The sequence below is a fragment of the Vicia villosa genome, linkage group LG4, assembly GCF_029867415.1.
Source record: "Vicia villosa cultivar HV-30 ecotype Madison, WI linkage group LG4, Vvil1.0, whole genome shotgun sequence".
In the NCBI taxonomy this organism is placed as follows: domain Eukaryota; kingdom Viridiplantae; phylum Streptophyta; class Magnoliopsida; order Fabales; family Fabaceae; genus Vicia; species Vicia villosa.
The window spans coordinates 76040792-76061591 of NC_081183.1; the positions used below are offsets into that span (position 1 = coordinate 76040792).

General features: G+C 39.1%; 1 long non-coding RNA gene and 1 other non-coding gene across 2 annotated transcripts; both read right to left on the reverse strand.

The window, feature by feature from the left end:
• Positions 1 to 2566: 2566 nt before the first annotated feature.
• Positions 2567 to 3813, reverse strand: LOC131599267 (uncharacterized). Its single transcript, XR_009282683.1, has 2 exons — positions 3677 to 3813; positions 2567 to 2914 (listed from the first exon to the last, which is right to left on the reverse strand). It is a non-coding gene; the product is annotated as an uncharacterized LOC131599267 (long non-coding RNA).
• A 16680-nt stretch (positions 3814 to 20493) lies between these two features.
• LOC131600804 (small nucleolar RNA R71) lies at positions 20494 to 20600 on the reverse strand. Its single transcript, XR_009283412.1, has one exon. It is a non-coding gene; the product is annotated as a small nucleolar RNA R71 (small nucleolar RNA).
• Positions 20601 to 20800: the final 200 nt, after the last annotated feature.

A 20800-nucleotide genomic window follows, 5' to 3' on the forward strand; every position in this document is an offset into this window, starting at 1 on the left:
TGGACCTCTCAAATTCAGTATATCTGGGGCAATCATGTCGATAAATCTCTTCAAGCTTTGATCAACCTGGGGCAATCATGTCAAGGAATTTCTCTCAAATACAACCAATATGGGGCAGTTACGTCGAGATTTGACAAATCTCTCCAAGGATCCCGTGGGGAAATTTCCTTCATGGGTCATGAAAGCTTGGGGCACAATCTTTCGAGTTATCTTGTCTCTCCCCAACCATAGGAGTTTATTTCTCCTGGAAACTTGGTCTCTCCCCAAGCATGGAGTTTATTTCTCCCGAGATTTTGTTCCATTCCTCAAGTATAGGAGTTTATTTCTCCTAGGAGTTGTTCTACTTCCCTAATCAAGGCTCCTTATCTGGATTTCTCATCCTCAACATGGTGAATCGAGGGAATCTCCTCAAGCTGAAAATCCTCCAAGCAGTGGCACATGGTGAGAGGTCAGTTTTTTTTCTTCTTCAAAGAAAAGTGCATCTTACAAATCAAAGTCCAATATCTATTGGCACCTCCACATGGTCCTTAACACTAAGGGGATTTTCCCTGGTGTTTACCTCACTAATGCCTTTATTTGGCACTCTGCATATAGCGTTCACTGCATATAACATTGCATCCTCAAAAGCGTAGCATATCCATCAAAATGGAACATTACGCCACAGAAAAATTCAAACATGCATACAAAGCATAAGCCAGATAATACAAATCCGCACCCAGTCAAGACAATAATACATCCCCACACAAAAGGTTGTCCTTACAAATTCTGATTGATATCTGCTACTACATTTCAAATCTCCTCCAACCACGGTGCCGAGGCGAGGTATCTTCAACCTCTGATGAGTGTCTGACACAATGTCTTCTTTTGTCTCCTGGTGTCGAGTTGATGTTGAGTCATAGATCGTAAGAGATCTTATTCTTTCAGTCCTGAAGATCATGCTTAGGTCTTCTCCTGGTGTCGAGTCGGTGTTGAGTCATAGATCGTAAGAGATCTTATTCTTTCAGTCCTGAAGATCATGCTTAGGTCTTCTCCTGGTGTCGAGTCGGTGTTGAGTCATAGATCGTAAGAGATCTTATTCTTTCAGTCCTGAAGATCATGCTTAGGTCTTCTCCTGATGTTGAGTCGGTGTTGAGTCATAGATCGTAAGAGATCTTATTCTTTCAGTCCTGAAGATCATGCTTAGGTCTTCTCCTGGTGTCGAGTCGGTGTTGAGTCATAGATCGTAAGAGATCTTATTCTTTCAGTCCTGAAGATCATGCTTAGGTCTTCTCCTGGTGTCGAGTCGGTGTTGAGTCATAGATCGTAAGAGATCTTATTCTTTCAGTCCTGAAGATCATGCTTAGGTCTTCTCCTGGTGTCGAGTCGATGTTGAGTCATAGATCGTAAGAGATCTTATTCTTTCAGTCCTGAAGATCATGCTTAGGTCTTCTCCTGGTGTCGAGTCGATGTTGAGTCATAGATCGTAAGAGATCTTATTCTTTCAGTCCTAAAGATCATGCTTAGGTCTTCTCCTGGTGTCGAGTCGATGTTGAGTCATAGATCGTACGAGATCTTTTTTCCTTTCGGTCATTGTTTCATACAACCATTCTCTTTGAAAACCCCGTGTCGGCACCGCTACCACGTTATAAGCTATCTCCATTCAAACCCATTACTCACTGTAAATATTGCCACCAAAAAATAAATTTCTCTTTCCCCAGCAGATATCAAGACAAAAACCAAAAAATAAGGATATCATTTACACCATCTTCTTTTTAGGACAAATTTCTGGTACTCTGATATTTAATCTTCTTCTACCTCGAATGTTCGAAAGGCTAACGCCAATCTCACCTTCAGGTTTAAGACGATTAAATAGGGGCAGCTGTCATACCCCAAATTTGTCCTACCCCTTAATTTTTTAACTGGATTAGACTTCTCATTTCATATGCATCTTTCATTAGGCCATCTGACATCATGCATCATTAATCAATAAACTTGGCATGGGATCAAGGATCCTGAAGGGTTAAGGTTTCATTGGTACTTTGAGACTTCTTATCTTCAAGGTGTTTATATCAATCAAGTTGGAGCTGAGGTTTCTAAGGTCTTTTTCAATTGAAGTTATAAAACTAGGGTTCATTTCCCTTTGATTGAGTTTGGTCTTATAATCATCATGGGTTGCTTCTTAACACTTGAGCTATTAATGACTTGATCACACATTTCACGCTTAGTCCTCTTTTGCTACTCAAGGAACAAGGCTTTTGAATCAATATCTCAACATGTGGCGATGATTATAGCGTTAAGTTTTGTGTGTTGCTTGCTTGGAATATAAGTCATCTTGGTTCGACTATCGTTTGCTTGAATTTCTTAATAAAGAGTGTAGAAGAAATATTATAAAAGTGAAGGTTGACTTTTGTTGACCAATTCACTTCGGCTTCCTCATTGGAATTTGACCATTACTACATCATTATTCAGGAATTCATTCAAATAGATATAAGGAAAGTTACATGTTATTGAATTGAAATTCAAATTCAAAAGAGAAGAGGGAAACTACCATTCAATCGGTTTGAATCACTTGAATTACAAAAGAAAGTTGTCATACAAAAGGAGACATTCCATTACAAATTCCAATTATCATTACAACATTCAAAGTTCATCCATTACACACACACAAAAAAACTACAGTTGACTTTTTTGTAGTCAATTGTTGACCAAGACCGTTGACTCCCTATACAATTGACCAGCCATTGACCGAAGATCTAGACTCCGAGTCATAGACCCGTGCTGAGCCCATCCTCTTTTGAATCTTCAAAGCTTTTTCGTTCATCTTCATTTGGACCTCCATGATCTATTGATTTTAAATGCACCATGTAACCATTGGTATCCAAGTGTTGAATAAGTGTGTTATGCAAGCTACCTTGCGTTTACATCAGACCTGCAACTACAAATTCAAAATCAACAGCCAAACACACCATGAAGTTAACCAAAATCTGCATTCAAACTAACACTCCCTAGCTATTCTAACTAGCTATTAACAGAAAAAGGAAATAGAGATATAACTGCCTAGCTGTTTCTAACAGTTTCAAGTTAACTGCAACATGTCGAAGCATCCCGGCATGATTCCACCCTGCCAAGGAAAGTCCATTCAAACCAGCATGCCATTTCATCCAACCAACCACAGCACCAAGATAGTTCAGAAAATTGGCAAAGGAGAATAACAAAAAATCAGAAAGACTGCAACGGTTAACACCGCATACCATATTCAATTCAGTTCCAATTTTTGTTATCCCAAAGCAGCCCACACATTTCTAAACCAATTCATAAACATACCATACATTAATCCATTCAATCAAAACTAAACCATTCCCTAACCATTTTTCTAACAGCATTTAACTTTACAAATCCTGACTATTTTAACTTCCTAACCGCTAATAGCCCAATACATAACAGAAAGAAAACTTCCAGCTCATACTCTAACTGCTCCTAACAGTTTCAAACCTAGAACCATACTCCACATAAACCTTTAAACAGAATCATAACAGAAGTAATAGAATACTAACTTCTAACCAACCTCCTAACTGTCAAAAACACCCTATGACCGCTCTAACAGAATTTCCTAACTAACTGAAACACTCCTAACAGAATTCCATAACCAATTCCAATTGGCAAAAACAGAAAACAGAATTGAGTAACTAACAGTTACCTCACTAACCTCTACATAGCTCTCACTCTCCTTCAATCTTCAATCTTTTTTTCTTCATCTTCACCTCAACCTTTATCACTTCGCTCTCGACTCATTCTTCTTGACTTCTTCACAGCTTCAATCTTCACCTTCTTCATCATCTCATAACCTCTTCAATTCAATCATCAAAAATTCTTCAAAAAAAAAGCGACAGAAAACTCTTCAATCTTGCTCTCTATCATCGATCATTCTGCAACCTTGAACCTTGACCTCAGGAAAATTCTCCAATCTTCAACCTGTTTCAATCATCTATCATCTCCATAACAGAAAACAGTTCACAACAAAAAACTGAGAAAAAGAAGAAAAAGAATCGGCAACAAACCAGTAACAAACCTCATCTTCTCCAATCTTCAGAGTTCATTCTTCCCGCTCACGATTCCTTCATCATCTTCATCGCTTCTTCAATCACCATAAACAGGTCTTCATCGCTTTTTCAATGCCACAATCTTCATCATCACTGAGTCTTCGTGTCAATTGAGCACATGTTCAGCGTCGGTCTTCAACAAACCTGCAACAACATGATTCATCAATAATCTTCAACCTGCAATAATCCGTTCATCATCCGAATCTGCAAAAGGAGAGAACACAGGATTTCATATGAGAGAAAAATCAGTGATAACAGGCTGGTAACAAACTTATTCTTGACTTTGCTCTCTTTCGATTCAATCACCATAACCACCGATAACCTTCAATTTCCAAGGACGGCAATCATCAACGATCATCGTCAACGCACAATCGTTATCTTCGTAACACCTCTCGCAATACATCCATCGTCCATCAACAACGAAAAACAACATCACCACTGCATCGGCTTCACATCCACAACGATCTTCATCGCGGACGAAGAGGGGAGTGAGAGTTGAGTCAAAACGGAAATGAGGTGAAGCTTGAATCGAGAGGTAAGTGAGCCAGAGAGGTTGATCGGTGACGGTGGAATCAGAGAGATCTCCGGCCGCCATTCACGAGTGAGAGGAAAGAAGAGGACTCGTTCAGAAAATCTCAACAGCCACAAGTTCGTAACCCTAACTTCCTCTTTTAATTATTTTCAATTAACATTAGTGCTAACCACGTTTAATTAGGAATAATTGAGTTTAGTTAAGGTTAATAGATGCATTAAGTTTAATCACACAATTGGAAATTGATAAAAAGAAGACATTAATAGAATCTGAATAACAAATGAAACCAAAGTCTGAATTAGTCAATTTGGATCAAAAGCTTCTTGGGCCACGAAAATCTTCTTTACACCCCTATGGGCCCGTCACACATCTTTTTCTTTTTGTCAAAAGTCTGAAAATAATTCCCTGGGCCGAATCTGTATACACACCCCCCATAGGCCCGTAACACTCTTTTTGGACATAAGGAACTATAACAAAAACAAGCATTTGGGCCAGATTTGATCCAGCCCTGCGCCCATACTACTTCCAGCACCATTAATTTCAGTTTAAACCCCCCTGACTCCATATGTTTCATGTGTAGATTTAGTTTTTACATAGTTTTTTTATATTCCTTTTAGGTGATAAAAACATAATAAAATTTATCAATTTTCTAAATAGATTTTAGGTGTTTTGTTTAGAATTAATTGTTAGGTTTTGACATTTGAGTTCTTTTATAAAAAACCCATAAAAATAGTAGTTTTTAGTTTCATTTTTGTACTAACACTTGAATTGCTTCTCTTATGCTTTTGTATCATTTTCATGCTATTTGTGTATAATTGTTGTGTGACTTTGTTACTTGACTTTGGCCATACTTTTGGCCTATTTTAGACTCCATTAGACCCAATTAGGAATTAGAACAACTTAGACCAGAATTTAAGATTAGCTCCCTTTTGCATTCTTTTTCTTTTTCAACTCTTTAAAACATTAATAAACGGAAGATGCGAATCACATTAAGCAAGTGATAGAGAAATGAGTGGGATTCATTCCCTAATCTATTTCTCAATCACTTAGTGGCATAGAAACGAGTGGGATTCATTCCCTAATCTGTTTCTCGGTCACTACTTAATGGGAGAGAAACGAGTGGGATTCATTCCTTAATCTGTTTCTCAAACATTAACTAATGGGAGAGAAATGAGTGAGATTCATTCTCTAATCTGTTTCTCAAACATTACATAATGGGATGGAAGCGAGTGGGATTCATTCCCTAATCTGCTTCTCGATCATTATACATTTTATGTGATTCAAATCGTGAAGTAAATTCCCTTAAAAAATACACAACCAAAAACACTTAAAACACCTAACAATGGTTCAGACTAAAGCAAAGTAGAGAAAGTGGTGAGTGGCCCGGTATTGGGAACTGTTCACCACTCATCTATCCTAAAAGACACAAACCAATCATTCCTTTTTCTTTTGCCTCGTTGGCACCTAAGGGCAATGTCATTTCCGTTTGTACGCATCGTAGGTCTTCCCTTATGCGAGAACGTGAACGTTGACTCCGCCCAATTAAAAAACACAAAAACAAACAGAAAATCGTGAGCCGAGCTACGGTAACTCTGATTCCTGAAAAGGATACGTAGGCAGCGGGGTAGGGCCCGTGCGAGTACAATTCTTTATTTTCCCTACATTCTCCATTCATTTCGCATTTAGACATAGGCATAGTTATACACCCTTTAGATAGAAACAAACATAGTTGGATACCATCGAGTACGATGGGCGTGAGGGGTGCTAGCACCTTCCCCTCGCGTAACCGACTCCCGTACCTTGATTCTCTGGTCGCAAGACCCTGTTCCTTCCTTTGTAGGTTATCCGGTATTCCTTTCCCTTATGGGATAAATATATTGGTGGCGACTCTGTTCATTTTTCGCGAGCGTGCGACAACACCCGACTCTGCTGGGGATGTTGCTAGACCTGTTGCTGGTCCATCCTTAGTGAGTCGATCCTAGCCTGCGTTTGTTTGTTTATTTACGGGGTGTTTATTTGTTTTTATGTCTATACCTTGTATATATGTTTGCATGTTTACTTTTCTGCTTGCATATCATGTTTATTTCTGTTTGCACATCATGCATATGGATTATATTCTGTGTTCCTTGGGGTCTTCTGTTCTGTTTTGCAGGTTGGGTGGGATGTTTTATGAGGTAAAAGGCCCAATACCCAGGCCAGAGTGACACATAGGATACCTAGGATAGAGTGGATAGTCATGACGCCAACAGAATGTCAGGTTCTGTTGATTGCGATCATGAGACCCACGACCAGTCGAGGTTCAAATCAGATACCGTTGTTGGCATGTATTTGCGACAATAATGGTGTTTCAGGAGAACTGATAACGCTGGAAGCCATTGACCTACCTTGACCTAGATTCACCTGTGAGTGGGGTGGGATATACATGACAGGTACCGTTGGTGACTATTCTGTTCTGTTGGTGACTATTGGTTTTCCTGGTATTCAAAAAGGTGTCGGACCTTTGATCTTGTGACATTTGACCTGTATCAGTTATTCAGAGGATTGTACAGTGGTTACTAAGATTATATGGACCGTGGATCCCATGCTTTTGCATTGCATAACATCATTGCTTTGTCCACTCCATTTATGAAAGATCCTAAAGTCTATTTCCAAAAAAGAGAAAAGAAAAGAAAAGAAAAGAAAAGATATGTAAAAGAAAAGGAAATAGAAAAGCAAAAAGAAAAGAAAAGATATTCTATACAAAAAAAAAGAAGCTTTAATTCCAAAAAAGAAGAATGAAAGTGTGTGAAAAGACTTTAGGATCTCTCATAAATGAAACATGCATTCATACTATCATGCATTTCATGGTTCTTTCAAAGACTTATGGGACCATTTCTATTCAGATTCCAAGATCAACAACAGATTTGACTTCTCACCGCCACAACTCCAAGATCAACTATGGAACAACTCCGTGAGGAAATGGATGAGATGAAGGAACAAATGGGTCATCTTATGTTGGAGATGCGAGACTTGGTCCGTAATCAGGATGCACTAAAAGAGGAAAACAATCAGTTGAAGACTCAATTGAGCTTGGTCATGGAAGTTCTGAAGACAGTATTAAGGAAGGAAGGTGATGTTGTTCCTGCTGCTGCAACAGAAGTTGTTGATTCCTTCTTCCCAATAGGATTCCTTTCCACTCATGGAATGCCTCAGGGAGCTCTCCCTCAACTCCATGTGCCATCACCTCCATGCCAATCTGTTCTTCAAGGAGGCCAAATGTGTGGGAAAAAGCCTAAGAAACCTCAGAGAATTCTCAATCCTATCCCGATGCCTTACGCTCAGTTACTTCCCCGTTTGCTGGAGCTTCAGTTGGTTGAGCTACGAGAATTAGATACGCCTGAAAAGCTTCCCCCCACCTTTGATGCCAATGCTCGATGTGAGTTCCATTCTGGGGCACCTGGTCATGATATTGAGAATTGTAGGGCGCTGAAGCAGCAAATTCAAGATCTCATTGATTCAAAAGTGATTTTGTTCACCCCCGAGGGTATGTTTGTTCAAGGAAATGGGGTTCCAACTGCGGTGGAAGAAAAGGTTGATTCATACTTCTATGTCAGATCCACTTCAAATCAGAAGCATAATGCACCATCTTGGGTTCCAGGTTTCCCACCTCATCAATCTCCATTTGTTTCACAGCCAGATCAAAAGAGGAAGACACCTGAACAGAATGGGTATTGGAATCATTGCCATCAGCAGGGTCCACAAATGCCAAGGAGACCACCAAGAAGGATTGACCCAATTCCTATGACCTATAGTCAGCTGCTTTCTCATTTGCTCAAGGATTCTTTGGTCCAACTAAAGGAGTTTAAGCCCCCTCCAACATCGATTCCTCAAGGATATGACTTAAATGCAAGGTGTGAGTACCATTCTGGGACATCTGGACATTCAACTGAGGATTGTAATGTTTTGAAACACAAAGTCCAAGATCTCATTGACTCCAAAGCAATATCATTCACTCCAAATGGCCTGCACATAAGACGAAGAGTTCATGCATAAGTGAATGTCCGTATTCCAGAAAGTATCACAAAAAAAAAGAAGAATAAGCCCAGAAGGAGTCAAGTCTCCTCAACTATGGCAATCATCATTTCCTTTCTGTGTTCTCATTTCAAGTACTTCCTGCTTTGTAGAAAGCTGCTTCCTTGAACTCGTTGGTATGATAATAATAAAAACACCACAAATTCTCGAGCAACTTTGTCAGAACCTTTTTCAAGTGGTAATCAAGAGTGTTCTGTAGAAGCATCTCACATTCTCAAGGTTCTTGTGCTCAGTTGTATCCGTGGAGGTTGGTGTTTCAGTTGGTGTTTTGGTCTTTCCTTACAACATATAGCATCTCTAAGTTTGATGACCATGCAAGGTTCCTCCATGTTTGATGGCAAATACTTCTTCAATGAATATGCTTGGGGCTCCCGCACGAGGGATAAGCAAGACGCACTCTTATCTTGAGCATTGCATCACTCGCATTGCTCGAATCCCTAAAGCATTACAAATTCTTGGGTGACTTCATCAGAATCTTCTTCCGTGTGATAATCAAGAGTGCTCTTCACAATGCTTCTCATTCTCAAGGTTTTACTTCATATATCAGTTGCCTTTTCTCAGGATCTCCTTCTCAGTGGCCTTGCTAGTTAACAGAGAGAAAAATATAAGAGACAAATTGATGGCCTTATGCCCAGTTGCTTCCTCGTTTGTCAGAATTTCAATTGGTTAAGATTCGTGTTTTGGGTCTTCTTCACCACAAGTAGCTCTCTTGAGTTTGATGACCATACCAGATTCTTTCCATTTATGAAGGCGAATACTTCTTCAACATCTATGCTTGGGGCTCCCGCACGAGGGATAAGCAAGACGTACTCTTATCTTGAGCATTGCATCATTCGCATTGCTCGAATCCCTAAAGCAAGGCAAAAATTTACAACTCTTGGGTGACTTTGTCGGAGTTCTCTTTTGAAGTAATCTGAAGTGTTTGGAAAGAACTACAGAAAGTATTCAAGAGCAACAAGTCCAGACGGAGTCTCCTCAACAACGACACCCATTTAGTTTCTTACTGCATTCTCATTGTAATTTTTCATTTGTTTGTTTAAGCATTGATAGCATGTAAAAACTTGTTAATTTCTGAATGAAAATCATAATACATTGTTTATGTTTGTCTTGAAGTAATCCATTCGTTATCACTCATAAAATGTTTTTGGCATTACGATACCAACTTTGCTAATTGCTTGCTTATGCAAAAAGCTGAGGGAGAATGATGAAAGATAAAAATGAAAAATCTCTAATCATGTGTTTTTGAATAAAAACCCTACTGAGGATGTACAGGCATTGTTTCAAATCCCCAAACACCGGAGATATAAGGGAGATAGACCCTCATTAACCCCTTTGAGCCTTGGAGAAGGAGTTTCTTTTCTAATCATAAAAACCCTTATTTTAACCTTGGGGCAGGGTAGTGTTCATTTAACTTGATCGAGTGTTCATAACTCACAAAAAGGGTATGGATCTAAGGGTACAACAATGGATATCCTTCAAAAGGTTGAGGAATGTCAAAACCTCAATGGTTATCCTTATCCTATCAAGGGGTCAAGAGACGACGACACAACGATGGTTATCCCTCATCAATCAAAGAACGAGGCAGTCACAATCACCTCCCGCAAATCAAAGACTCAAGATCACACGACTTGTTCAAAAAAAAAAAAGTGAATAAAAAAAAGAAAGCCCGCTAAGTCAAAAACTTGAAATAAGTGACTTAGGCAAAAGTTAGGGCATCCCGCTGGACTCCAAAATAAAATTCAAGAGAATTTGTCCAGGCAAAAGTTAGGGAAAGCAGAAGCGAAAAACAAGAATTACAAAATAAAAATCCTCATCAAAGGAACAAAGTCGTGTGATGATCAATCAGAAGAATAAGAAAGTGAGTGACTGCCATGTCCGAAAAACCTCATTGATTCCTCAACCATCCCAAATTCCTTGTGAGGAATGAACACTCATGTCGAGTTAATTGAACCTAGGAATGGAGAACATCACGAAGGGGGTGGGTACCAAATAATTTTGAGCCTAAAATCCTTTGTTTTCTGAAAACCGTGAACCTGGCCAAGTTATAACCCTCAAAAGTCCTAATTGAAGTAGGGTTATTTTGAAAGCACACTCCCAAGAGATAGCGTTTAACTGACTCCCAATGAAGCGAGACTCATTTTCACGTTGGCATCGTACGTTTGCTTTATCTTTCATATGCAAAAATCGAGGTTGTGTCAAATAGTGATTCAGTCACAAGAGGTCGCAATCTCATTTCAATAAAAAAGGGTTTCTTTAAACTTCAAGACTAACGTACACTTTGCATTAGAATTATCATTCCTAGAATTAACATTCTTTTGCATACAAACATCTGCTTAAACATCAAAGAAATTTCAGGATGAGAATCAGTGAGCAACTTGATCATGTCAAAGCACAAGAGACTTGAGAACTCCGTGGAGTAAAAAGCTAATTGTTTCAGAGACTGATTATCAAGGGGCAAGTTATCCAAAGAACTCCGTTGAGCATGAACATTTAATACTTTCTTTGATTACCTTGAGGGGAAGAGTTTAAAGACTCCGTCGAGCGTGGTGAAGTTGTCCCCATGTTTGTTTGGCATCAAAACAAGGAAAGCTTGAGCATTCTAGTCAGATGTACCTAATCAGGGGCAATTGAATCGAGGCTGGACCTCTCAAATTCAGTATATCTGGGGCAATCATGTCGATAAATCTCTTCAAGCTTTGATCAACCTGGGGCAATCATGTCAAGGAATTTCTCTCAAATACAACCAATATGGGGCAGTTACGTCGAGATTTGACAAATCTCTCCAAGGATCCCGTGGGGAAATTTCCTTCATGGGTCATGAAAGCTTGGGGCACAATCTTTCGAGTTATCTTGTCTCTCCCCAACCATAGGAGTTTATTTCTCCTGGAAACTTGGTCTCTCCCCAAGCATGGAGTTTATTTCTCCCGAGATTTTGTTCCATTCCTCAAGTATAGGAGTTTATTTCTCCTAGGAGTTGTTCTACTTCCCTAATCAAGGCTCCTTATCTGGATTTCTCATCCTCAACATGGTGAATCGAGGGAATCTCCTCAAGCTGAAAATCCTCCAAGCAGTGGCACATGGTGAGAGGTCAGTTTTTTTTCTTCTTCAAAGAAAAGTGCATCTTACAAATCAAAGTCCAATATCTATTGGCACCTCCACATGGTCCTTAACACTAAGGGGATTTTCCCTGGTGTTTACCTCACTAATGCCTTTATTTGGCACTCTGCATATAGCGTTCACTGCATATAACATTGCATCCTCAAAAGCGTAGCATATCCATCAAAATGGAACATTACGCCACAGAAAAATTCAAACATGCATACAAAGCATAAGCCAGATAATACAAATCCGCACCCAGTCAAGACAATAATACATCCCCACACAAAAGGTTGTCCTTACAAATTCTGATTGATATCTGCTACTACATTTTAAAATCTCCTCCAACCACGGTGCCGAGGCGAGGTATCTTCAACCTCTGATGAGTGTCTGACACAATGTCTTCTTTTGTCTCCTGGTGTCGAGTCGATGTTGAGTCATAGATCGTAAGAGATCTTATTCTTTCAGTCCTGAAGATCATGCTTAGGTCTTCTCCTGGTGTCGAGTCGGTGTTGAGTCATAGATCGTAAGAGATCTTATTCTTTCAGTCCTGAAGATCATGCTTAGGTCTTCTCCTGGTGTCGAGTCGGTGTTGAGTCATAGATCGTAAGAGATCTTATTCTTTCAGTCCTGAAGATCATGCTTAGGTCTTCTCCTGATGTTGAGTCGGTGTTGAGTCATAGATCGTAAGAGATCTTATTCTTTCAGTCCTGAAGATCATGCTTAGGTCTTCTCCTGGTGTCGAGTCGGTGTTGAGTCATAGATCGTAAGAGATCTTATTCTTTCAGTCCTGAAGATCATGCTTAGGTCTTCTCCTGGTGTCGAGTCGGTGTTGAGTCATAGATCGTAAGAGATCTTATTCTTTCAGTCCTGAAGATCATGCTTAGGTCTTCTCCTGATGTTGAGTCGGTGTTGAGTCATAGATCGTAAGAGATCTTATTCTTTCAGTCCTGAAGATCATGCTTAGGTCTTCTCCTGGTGTCGAGTCGGTGTTGAGTCATAGATCGTAAGAGATCTTATTCTTTCAGTCCTGAAGATCATGCTTAGGTCTTCTCCTGGTGTCGAGTCGGTGTTGAGTCATAGATCGTAAGAGATCTTATTCTTTCAGTCCTGAAGATCATGCTTAGGTCTTCTCCTGGTGTCGAGTCGATGTTGAGTCATAGATCGTAAGAGATCTTATTCTTTCAGTCCTGAAGATCATGCTTAGGTCTTCTCCTGGTGTCGAGTCGATGTTGAGTCATAGATCGTAAGAGATCTTATTCTTTCAGTCCTGAAGATCATGCTTAGGTCTTCTCCTGGTGTCGAGTCGATGTTGAGTCATAGATCGTACGAGATCTTTTTTCCTTTCGGTCATTGTTTCATACAACCATTCTCTTTGAAAACCCCGTGTCGGCACCGCTACCACCTTATAAGCTATCTCCATTCAAACCCATTACTCACTGTAAATATTGCCACCAAAAAATAAATTTCTCTTTCCCCAGCAGATATCAAGACAAAAACCAAAAAATAAGGATATCATTTACACCATCTTCTTTTTAGGACAAATTTCTGGTACTCTGATATTTAATCTTCTTCTACCTCGAATGTTCGAAAGGCTAACGCCAATCTCACCTTCAGGTTTAAGACGATTAAATAGGGGCAGCTGTCATACCCCAAATTTGTCCTACCCCTTAATTTTTTAACTGGATTAGACTTCTCATTTCATATGCATCTTTCATTAGGCCATCTGACATCATGCATCATTAATCAATAAACTTGGCATGGGATCAAGGATCCTGAAGGGTTAAGGTTTCATTGGTACTTTGAGACTTCTTATCTTCAAGGTGTTTATATCAATCAAGTTGGAGCTGAGGTTTCTAAGGTCTTTTTCAATTGAAGTTATAAAACTAGGGTTCATTTCCCTTTGATTGAGTTTGGTCTTATAATCATCATGGGTTGCTTCTTAACACTTGAGCTATTAATGACTTGATCACACATTTCACGCTTAGTCCTCTTTTGCTACTCAAGGAACAAGGCTTTTGAATCAATATCTCAACATGTGGCGATAATTATAGCGTTAAGTTTTGTGTGTTGCTTGCTTGGAATATAAGTCATCTTGGTTCGACTATCGTTTGCTTGAATTTCTTAATAAAGAGTGTAGAAGAAATATTATAAAAGTGAAGGTTGACTTTTGTTGACCAATTCACTTCGGCTTCCTCATTGGAATTTGACCATTACTACATCAATATTCAGGAATTCATTCAAATAGATATAAGGAAAGTTACATGTTATTGAATTGAAATTCAAATTCAAAAGAGAAGAGGGAAACTACCATTCAATCGGTTTGAATCACTTGAATTACAAAAGAAAGTTGTCATACAAAAGCAGACATTCCATTACAAATTCCAATTATCATTACAACATTCAAAGTTCATCCATTACACACACACAAAAAAACTACAGTTGACTTTTTTGTAGTCAATTGTTGACCAAGACCGTTGACTCCCTATACAATTGACCAGCCATTGACCGAAGATCTAGACTCCGAGTCATAGACCCGTGCTGAGCCCATCCTCTTTTGAATCTTCAAAGCTTTTTCGTTCATCTTCATTTGGACCTCCATGATCTATTGATTTTAAATGCACCATGTAACCATTGGTATCCAAGTGTTGAATAAGTGTGTTATGCAAGCTACCTTGCGTTTACATCAGACCTGCAACTACAAATTCAAAATCAACAGCCAAACACACCATGAAGTTAACCAAAATCTGCATTCAAACTAACACTCCCTAGCTATTCTAACTAGCTATTAACAGAAAAAGGAAATAGAGATATAACTGCCTAGCTGTTTCTAACAGTTTCAAGTTAACTGCAACATGTCGAAGCATCCCGGCATGATTCCACCCTGCCAAGGAAAGTCCATTCAAACCAGCATGCCATTTCATCCAACCAACCACAGCACCAAGATAGTTCAGAAAATTGGCAAAGGAGAATAACAAAAAATCAGAAAGACTGCAACGGTTAACACCGCATACCATATTCAATTCAGTTCCAATTTTTGTTATCCCAAAGCAGCCCACACATTTCTAAACCAATTCATAAACATACCATACATTAATCCATTCAATCAAAACTAAACCATTCCCTAACCATTTTTCTAACAGCATTTAACTTTACAAATCCTGACTATTTTAACTTCCTAACCGCTAATAGCCCAATACATAACAGAAAGAAAACTTCCAGCTCATACTCTAACTGCTCCTAACAGTTTCAAACCTAGAACCATACTCCACATAAACCTTTAAACAGAATCATAACAGAAGTAACAGAATACTAACTTCTAACCAACCTCCTAACTGTCAAAAACACCCTATGACCGCTCTAACAGAATTTCCTAACTAACTGAAACACTCCTAACAGAATTCCATAACCAATTCCAATTGGCAAAAACAGAAAACAGAATTGAGTAACTAACAGTTACCTCACTAACCTCTACATAGCTCTCACTCTCCTTCAATCTTCAATCTTTTTTTCTTCATCTTCACCTCAACCTTTATCACTTCGCTCTCGACTCATTCTTCTTGACTTCTTCACAGCTTCAATCTTCACCTTCTTCATCATCTCATAACCTCTTCAATTCAATCATCAAAAATTCTTCAAAAAAAAAGCGACAGAAAACTCTTCAATCTTGCTCTCTATCATCGATCATTCTGCAACCTTGAACCTTGACCTCAGGAAAATTCTCCAATCTTCAACCTGTTTCAATCATCTATCATCTCCATAACAGAAAACAGTTCACAACAAAAAACTGAGAAAAAGAAGAAAAAGAATCGGCAACAAACCAGTAACAAACCTCATCTTCTCCAATCTTCAGAGTTCATTCTTCCCGCTCACGATTCCTTCATCATCTTCATCGCTTCTTCAATCACCATAAACAGGTCTTCATCGCTTTTTCAATGCCACAATCTTCATCATCACTGAGTCTTCGTGTCAATTGAGCACATGTTCAGCGTCGGTCTTCAACAAACCTGCAACAACATGATTCATCAATAATCTTCAACCTGCAATAATCCGTTCATCATCCGAATCTGCAAAAGGAGAGAACACAGGATTTCATATGAGAGAAAAATCAGTGATAACAGGCTGGTAACAAACTTATTCTTGACTTTGCTCTCTTTCGATTCAATCACCATAACCACCGATAACCTTCAATTTCCAAGGACGGCAATCATCAACGATCATCGTCAACGCACAATCGTTATCTTCGTAACACCTCTCGCAATACATCCATCGTCCATCAACAACGAAAAACAACATCACCACTGCATCGGCTTCACATCCACAACGATCTTCATCGCGGACGAAGAGGGGAGTGAGAGTTGAGTCAAAACGGAAATGAGGTGAAGCTTGAATCGAGAGGTAAGTGAGCCAGAGAGGTTGATCGGTGACGGTGGAATCAGAGAGATCTCCGGCCGCCATTCACGAGTGAGAGGAAAGAAGAGGACTCGTTCAGAAAATCTCAACAGCCACAAGTTCGTAACCCTAACTTCCTCTTTTAATTATTTTCAATTAACATTAGTGCTAACCACGTTTAATTAGGAATAATTGAGTTTAGTTAAGGTTAATAGATGCATTAAGTTTAATCACACAATTGGAAATTGATAAAAAGAAGACATTAATAGAATCTGAATAACAAATGAAACCAAAGTCTGAATTAGTCAATTTGGATCAAAAGCTTCTTGGGCCACGAAAATCTTCTTTACACCCCTATGGGCCCGTCACACATCTTTTTCTTTTTGTCAAAAGTCTGAAAATAATTCCCTGGGCCGAATCTGTATACACACCCCCCATAGGCCCGTAACACTCTTTTTGGACATAAGGAACTATAACAAAAACAAGCATTTGGGCCAGATTTGATCCAGCCCTGCGCCCATACTACTTCCAGCACCATTAATTTCAGTTTAAACCCCCCTGACTCCATATGTTTCATGTGTAGATTTAGTTTTTACATAGTTTTTTTATATTCCTTTTAGGTGATAAAAACATAATAAAATTTATCAATTTTCTAAATAGATTTTAGGTGTTTTGTTTAGAATTAATTGTTAGGTTTTGACATTTGAGTTCTTTTATAAAAAACCCATAAAAATAGTAGTTTTTAGTTTCATTTTTGTACTAACACTTGAATTGCTTCTCTTATGCTTTTGTATCATTTTCATGCTATTTGTGTATAATTGTTGTGTGACTTTGTTACTTGACTTTGGCCATACTTTTGGCCTATTTTAGACTCCATTAGACCCAATTAGGAATTAGAACAACTTAGACCAGAATTTAAGATTAGCTCCCTTTTGCATTCTTTTTCTTTTTCAACTCTTTAAAACATTAATAAACGGAAGATGCGAATCACATTAAGCAAGTGATAGAGAAATGAGTGGGATTCATTCCCTAATCTATTTCTCAATCACTTAGTGGCATAGAAACGAGTGGGATTCATTCCCTAATCTGTTTCTCGGTCACTACTTAATGGGAGAGAAACGAGTGGGATTCATTCCTTAATCTGTTTCTCAAACATTAACTAATGGGAGAGAAATGAGTGAGATTCATTCTCTAATCTGTTTCTCAAACATTACATAATGGGATGGAAGCGAGTGGGATTCATTCCCTAATCTGCTTCTCGATCATTATACATTTTATGTGATTCAAATCGTGAAGTAAATTCCCTTAAAAAATACACAACCAAAAACACTTAAAACACCTAACAATGGTTCAGACTAAAGCAAAGTAGAGAAAGTGGTGAGTGGCCCGGTATTGGGAACTGTTCACCACTCATCTATCCTAAAAGACACAAACCAATCATTCCTTTTTCTTTTGCCTCGTTGGCACCTAAGGGCAATGTCATTTCCGTTCGTACGCATCGTAGGTCTTCCCTTATGCGAGAACGTGAACGTTGACTCCGCCCAATTAAAAAACACAAAAACAAACAGAAAATCGTGAGCCGAGCTACGGTAACTCTGATTCCTGAAAAGGATACGTAGGCAGCGGGGTAGGGCCCGTGCGAGTACAATTCTTTATTTTCCCTACATTCTCCATTCATTTCGCATTTAGACATAGGCATAGTTATACACCCTTTAGATAGAAACAAACATAGGTGGATACCATCGAGTACGATGGGCGTGAGGGGTGCTAGCACCTTCCCCTCGCGTAACCGACTCCCGTACCTTGATTCTCTGGTCGCAAGACCCTGTTCCTTCCTTTGTAGGTTATCCGGTATTCCTTTCCCTTATGGGATAAATATATTGGTGGCGACTCTGTTCATTTTTCGCGAGCGTGCGACAACACCGCAACAAAACGGAGTCGCGTGATAACACGATTTTATATCGTATATTTAGCTTAAAATCCATAGATATTTATAGCATTTTCCGTTTATTATGTTAATTTATTATGATATTACGCGTGTATTTGCTTTATTTCAGGTTTTACACTTCAATTACGACTATTTGCGAAAAGGAAAGAAAATAGAGCTTAAATGACCGATATTTATGCCTAAAAGACGAAAAAGGAGTGCTGAAGCGAAAGAGGGGTGCAATTAAGGACCCAAAAGCCCACAAAGGAACAAAATTGCGTAGCCCAAACCATGCAAGCAAGTGGAGACGCACGTCTCCACATTCTCTTCTGCCACGTCACCAAGAGGAGACGCCCGTCTCCAACTGCCCCTAGATTCTCTCCACTTGAGACGCACGTCTCAAGTCTTCCTGAAGAAACGGAGACGCACGTCTCCACGTCCAAGTCTGTTGGGAGCTCCTCTTTTCACGCAAAGAAACTTCAAAGCCTCGCCTATAAATAGAGCCAGCCACTTCACTTCAAAGAGTCCGATTTCCTGCCAACGAAGTGCTGCCGAAATTGTACCGCGAACTGCTTTTTCCCTATTCTGCTTTCATTTAACCGTTTATTTTCTCACAACGATTTCTACACCGGAAATTGTTGTGAACTTTTCGTAGATCTAGCCTTACGTTAGATTTATCGTTTTATTTCCTTGTTTTTATTTTCTGCCATTTAAATTCCGAAGAACGATCCAGCCAACCTGTGGTGGAAGTTCGAGTACTTCAAGATTCAATTCAATTCAGATTTATTTTAATTCAGGTTTATTATTTACCGCCTTTATTTATATTATTATTGCATGATATATTATATGCCAATTAATATGCCTATTAATATGAACCAAATTTATTTATGCATGTTTAACCATATTAATATGTCTGGCTAAATTACTAAAGGTGTCGGTATGTAAAGTAAGTTAACCGTAGGGATCCGAAATAAATTGGCTTAAATTATGTTTTATTAATTATCACTTATTTTTGGTTTATATGTCTAGTTTAATTAGTAAGTCTTAAAACCAATAGAGCGAAAGTTTGAGGGCTTAAGACGGTCAAAGGTTAAAACCAATAGAGCGAAAGTTTGAGGTGTTTAACTGGATAGTAGACATAGGACATTAGTTTTAAGGATGGCGAAAGCGTATTAAAACTAATTGGAACTTATTTATTTTCAAAAATTGTTTTTACACTCGAGCGGGATGGCGAAAGCATACGTTAGGGGTATTAGCTTGCTCCGAGTCAACAGAGCGAAAGTTTGAGATTAGGAGATTTAAATAGATAACAACCTCGTAAAATAGGCATTTTATTAATTACATTGTTTCCAAAAAGCTCTTCTAAAATCTAATGGGATGGCGAAAGCGTACATTAGGATTAGGATAGTAGTCTGAATCAACAGAGCGAAAGTTTGAGACGAGGATTTTTAATCAATTGGAATTAGTAAAGATTTTTAATTTAATTATGCAAAAGCCAATGGACCTTCGGATTACCTTTAGTTAAACGAAATACATACTGATACCTGTCTTTTATTATTATTCTTTATTTTCTCACAATCACTTTCCCTTAGGAACAATCGAAATTTTAGTACTCCTAGCTTTACATAGTAACCTTAGATAACGGTAGATCGATTCATAGTCCCTGTGGATTCGATATCTTTTAAAACTACACGACACGACTGTGCACTTGCAGTTATCAGATTTATAGACACGTAAAGTCGCGATCAAGTTTTTGGCGCCGTTGCCGGGGACTATTTAAGTCGATATCGTAACTCACTGTTACACCGTAGAGACTAGGACAATTCTTCCCTTTCTTTTTGAACGATTGTATGCCAAATACTCGTTCAGAAGGAGGAGACTTAATACAACGAATTAACGAGATCGAACGTTTCATTAACGTCAAACGTCGAGCTCGCAATCTTCCCGAAGTAGCAGAAATTCCGATTAATCAGGAATTGATTTTTACTGATCAAATCAATCAAATTACCCCGAAGTTAGAGATGGCTGCTATTCGTCCTCTTAGAGACTATGCCGCTCCTTCGCGCGCTGAACCGCATTCAAGTATCGCACCACCTGCGATTGAAGCGAACAATTTCGAACTAAAACCTTCACTGGTCCAAGCTGTTCAACAGAATCAATTCTCTGGAAGCCCTGTAGACGACCCCAATCTCCATTTATCCGTGTTCGTGCAATACGCCGACACTATCAAAGCCAACAACGTTAGTTCCGAAGCTATTCGATTGCGCCTTTTCCCTTTCTCCTTGAGAGATAGAGCGAGAGCGTGGCTTCAATCCCTGCCTTCCAATTCCATAACTACGTGGGACGAATTGAAGAGAGTATTCTTAGCGAGATATTTTCCGCCTAGCAAAACTGCTATGCTTAGAGGTCAAATCAACGGATTTACCCAGAAAGATAACGAATCACTCTTCGAAGCTTGGGAATGTTACAAGGACATGCTTAGAATATGCCCTCATCATGGACTCGAACCATGGCTGATCATCCATACTTTCTATGGTGGTCTCTTATATAACACTAAAATGACTATAGATGACGCTGCTGGCGGAGCATTAATGGACAAACCCCATGATGAAGCATACAAACTCATAGAGAACATGGCACAAAACCATTACCAATGGGGTGGAGAACGAGCCGCTCTAGAGAAAGCCCAAACCAAAGGAGGAA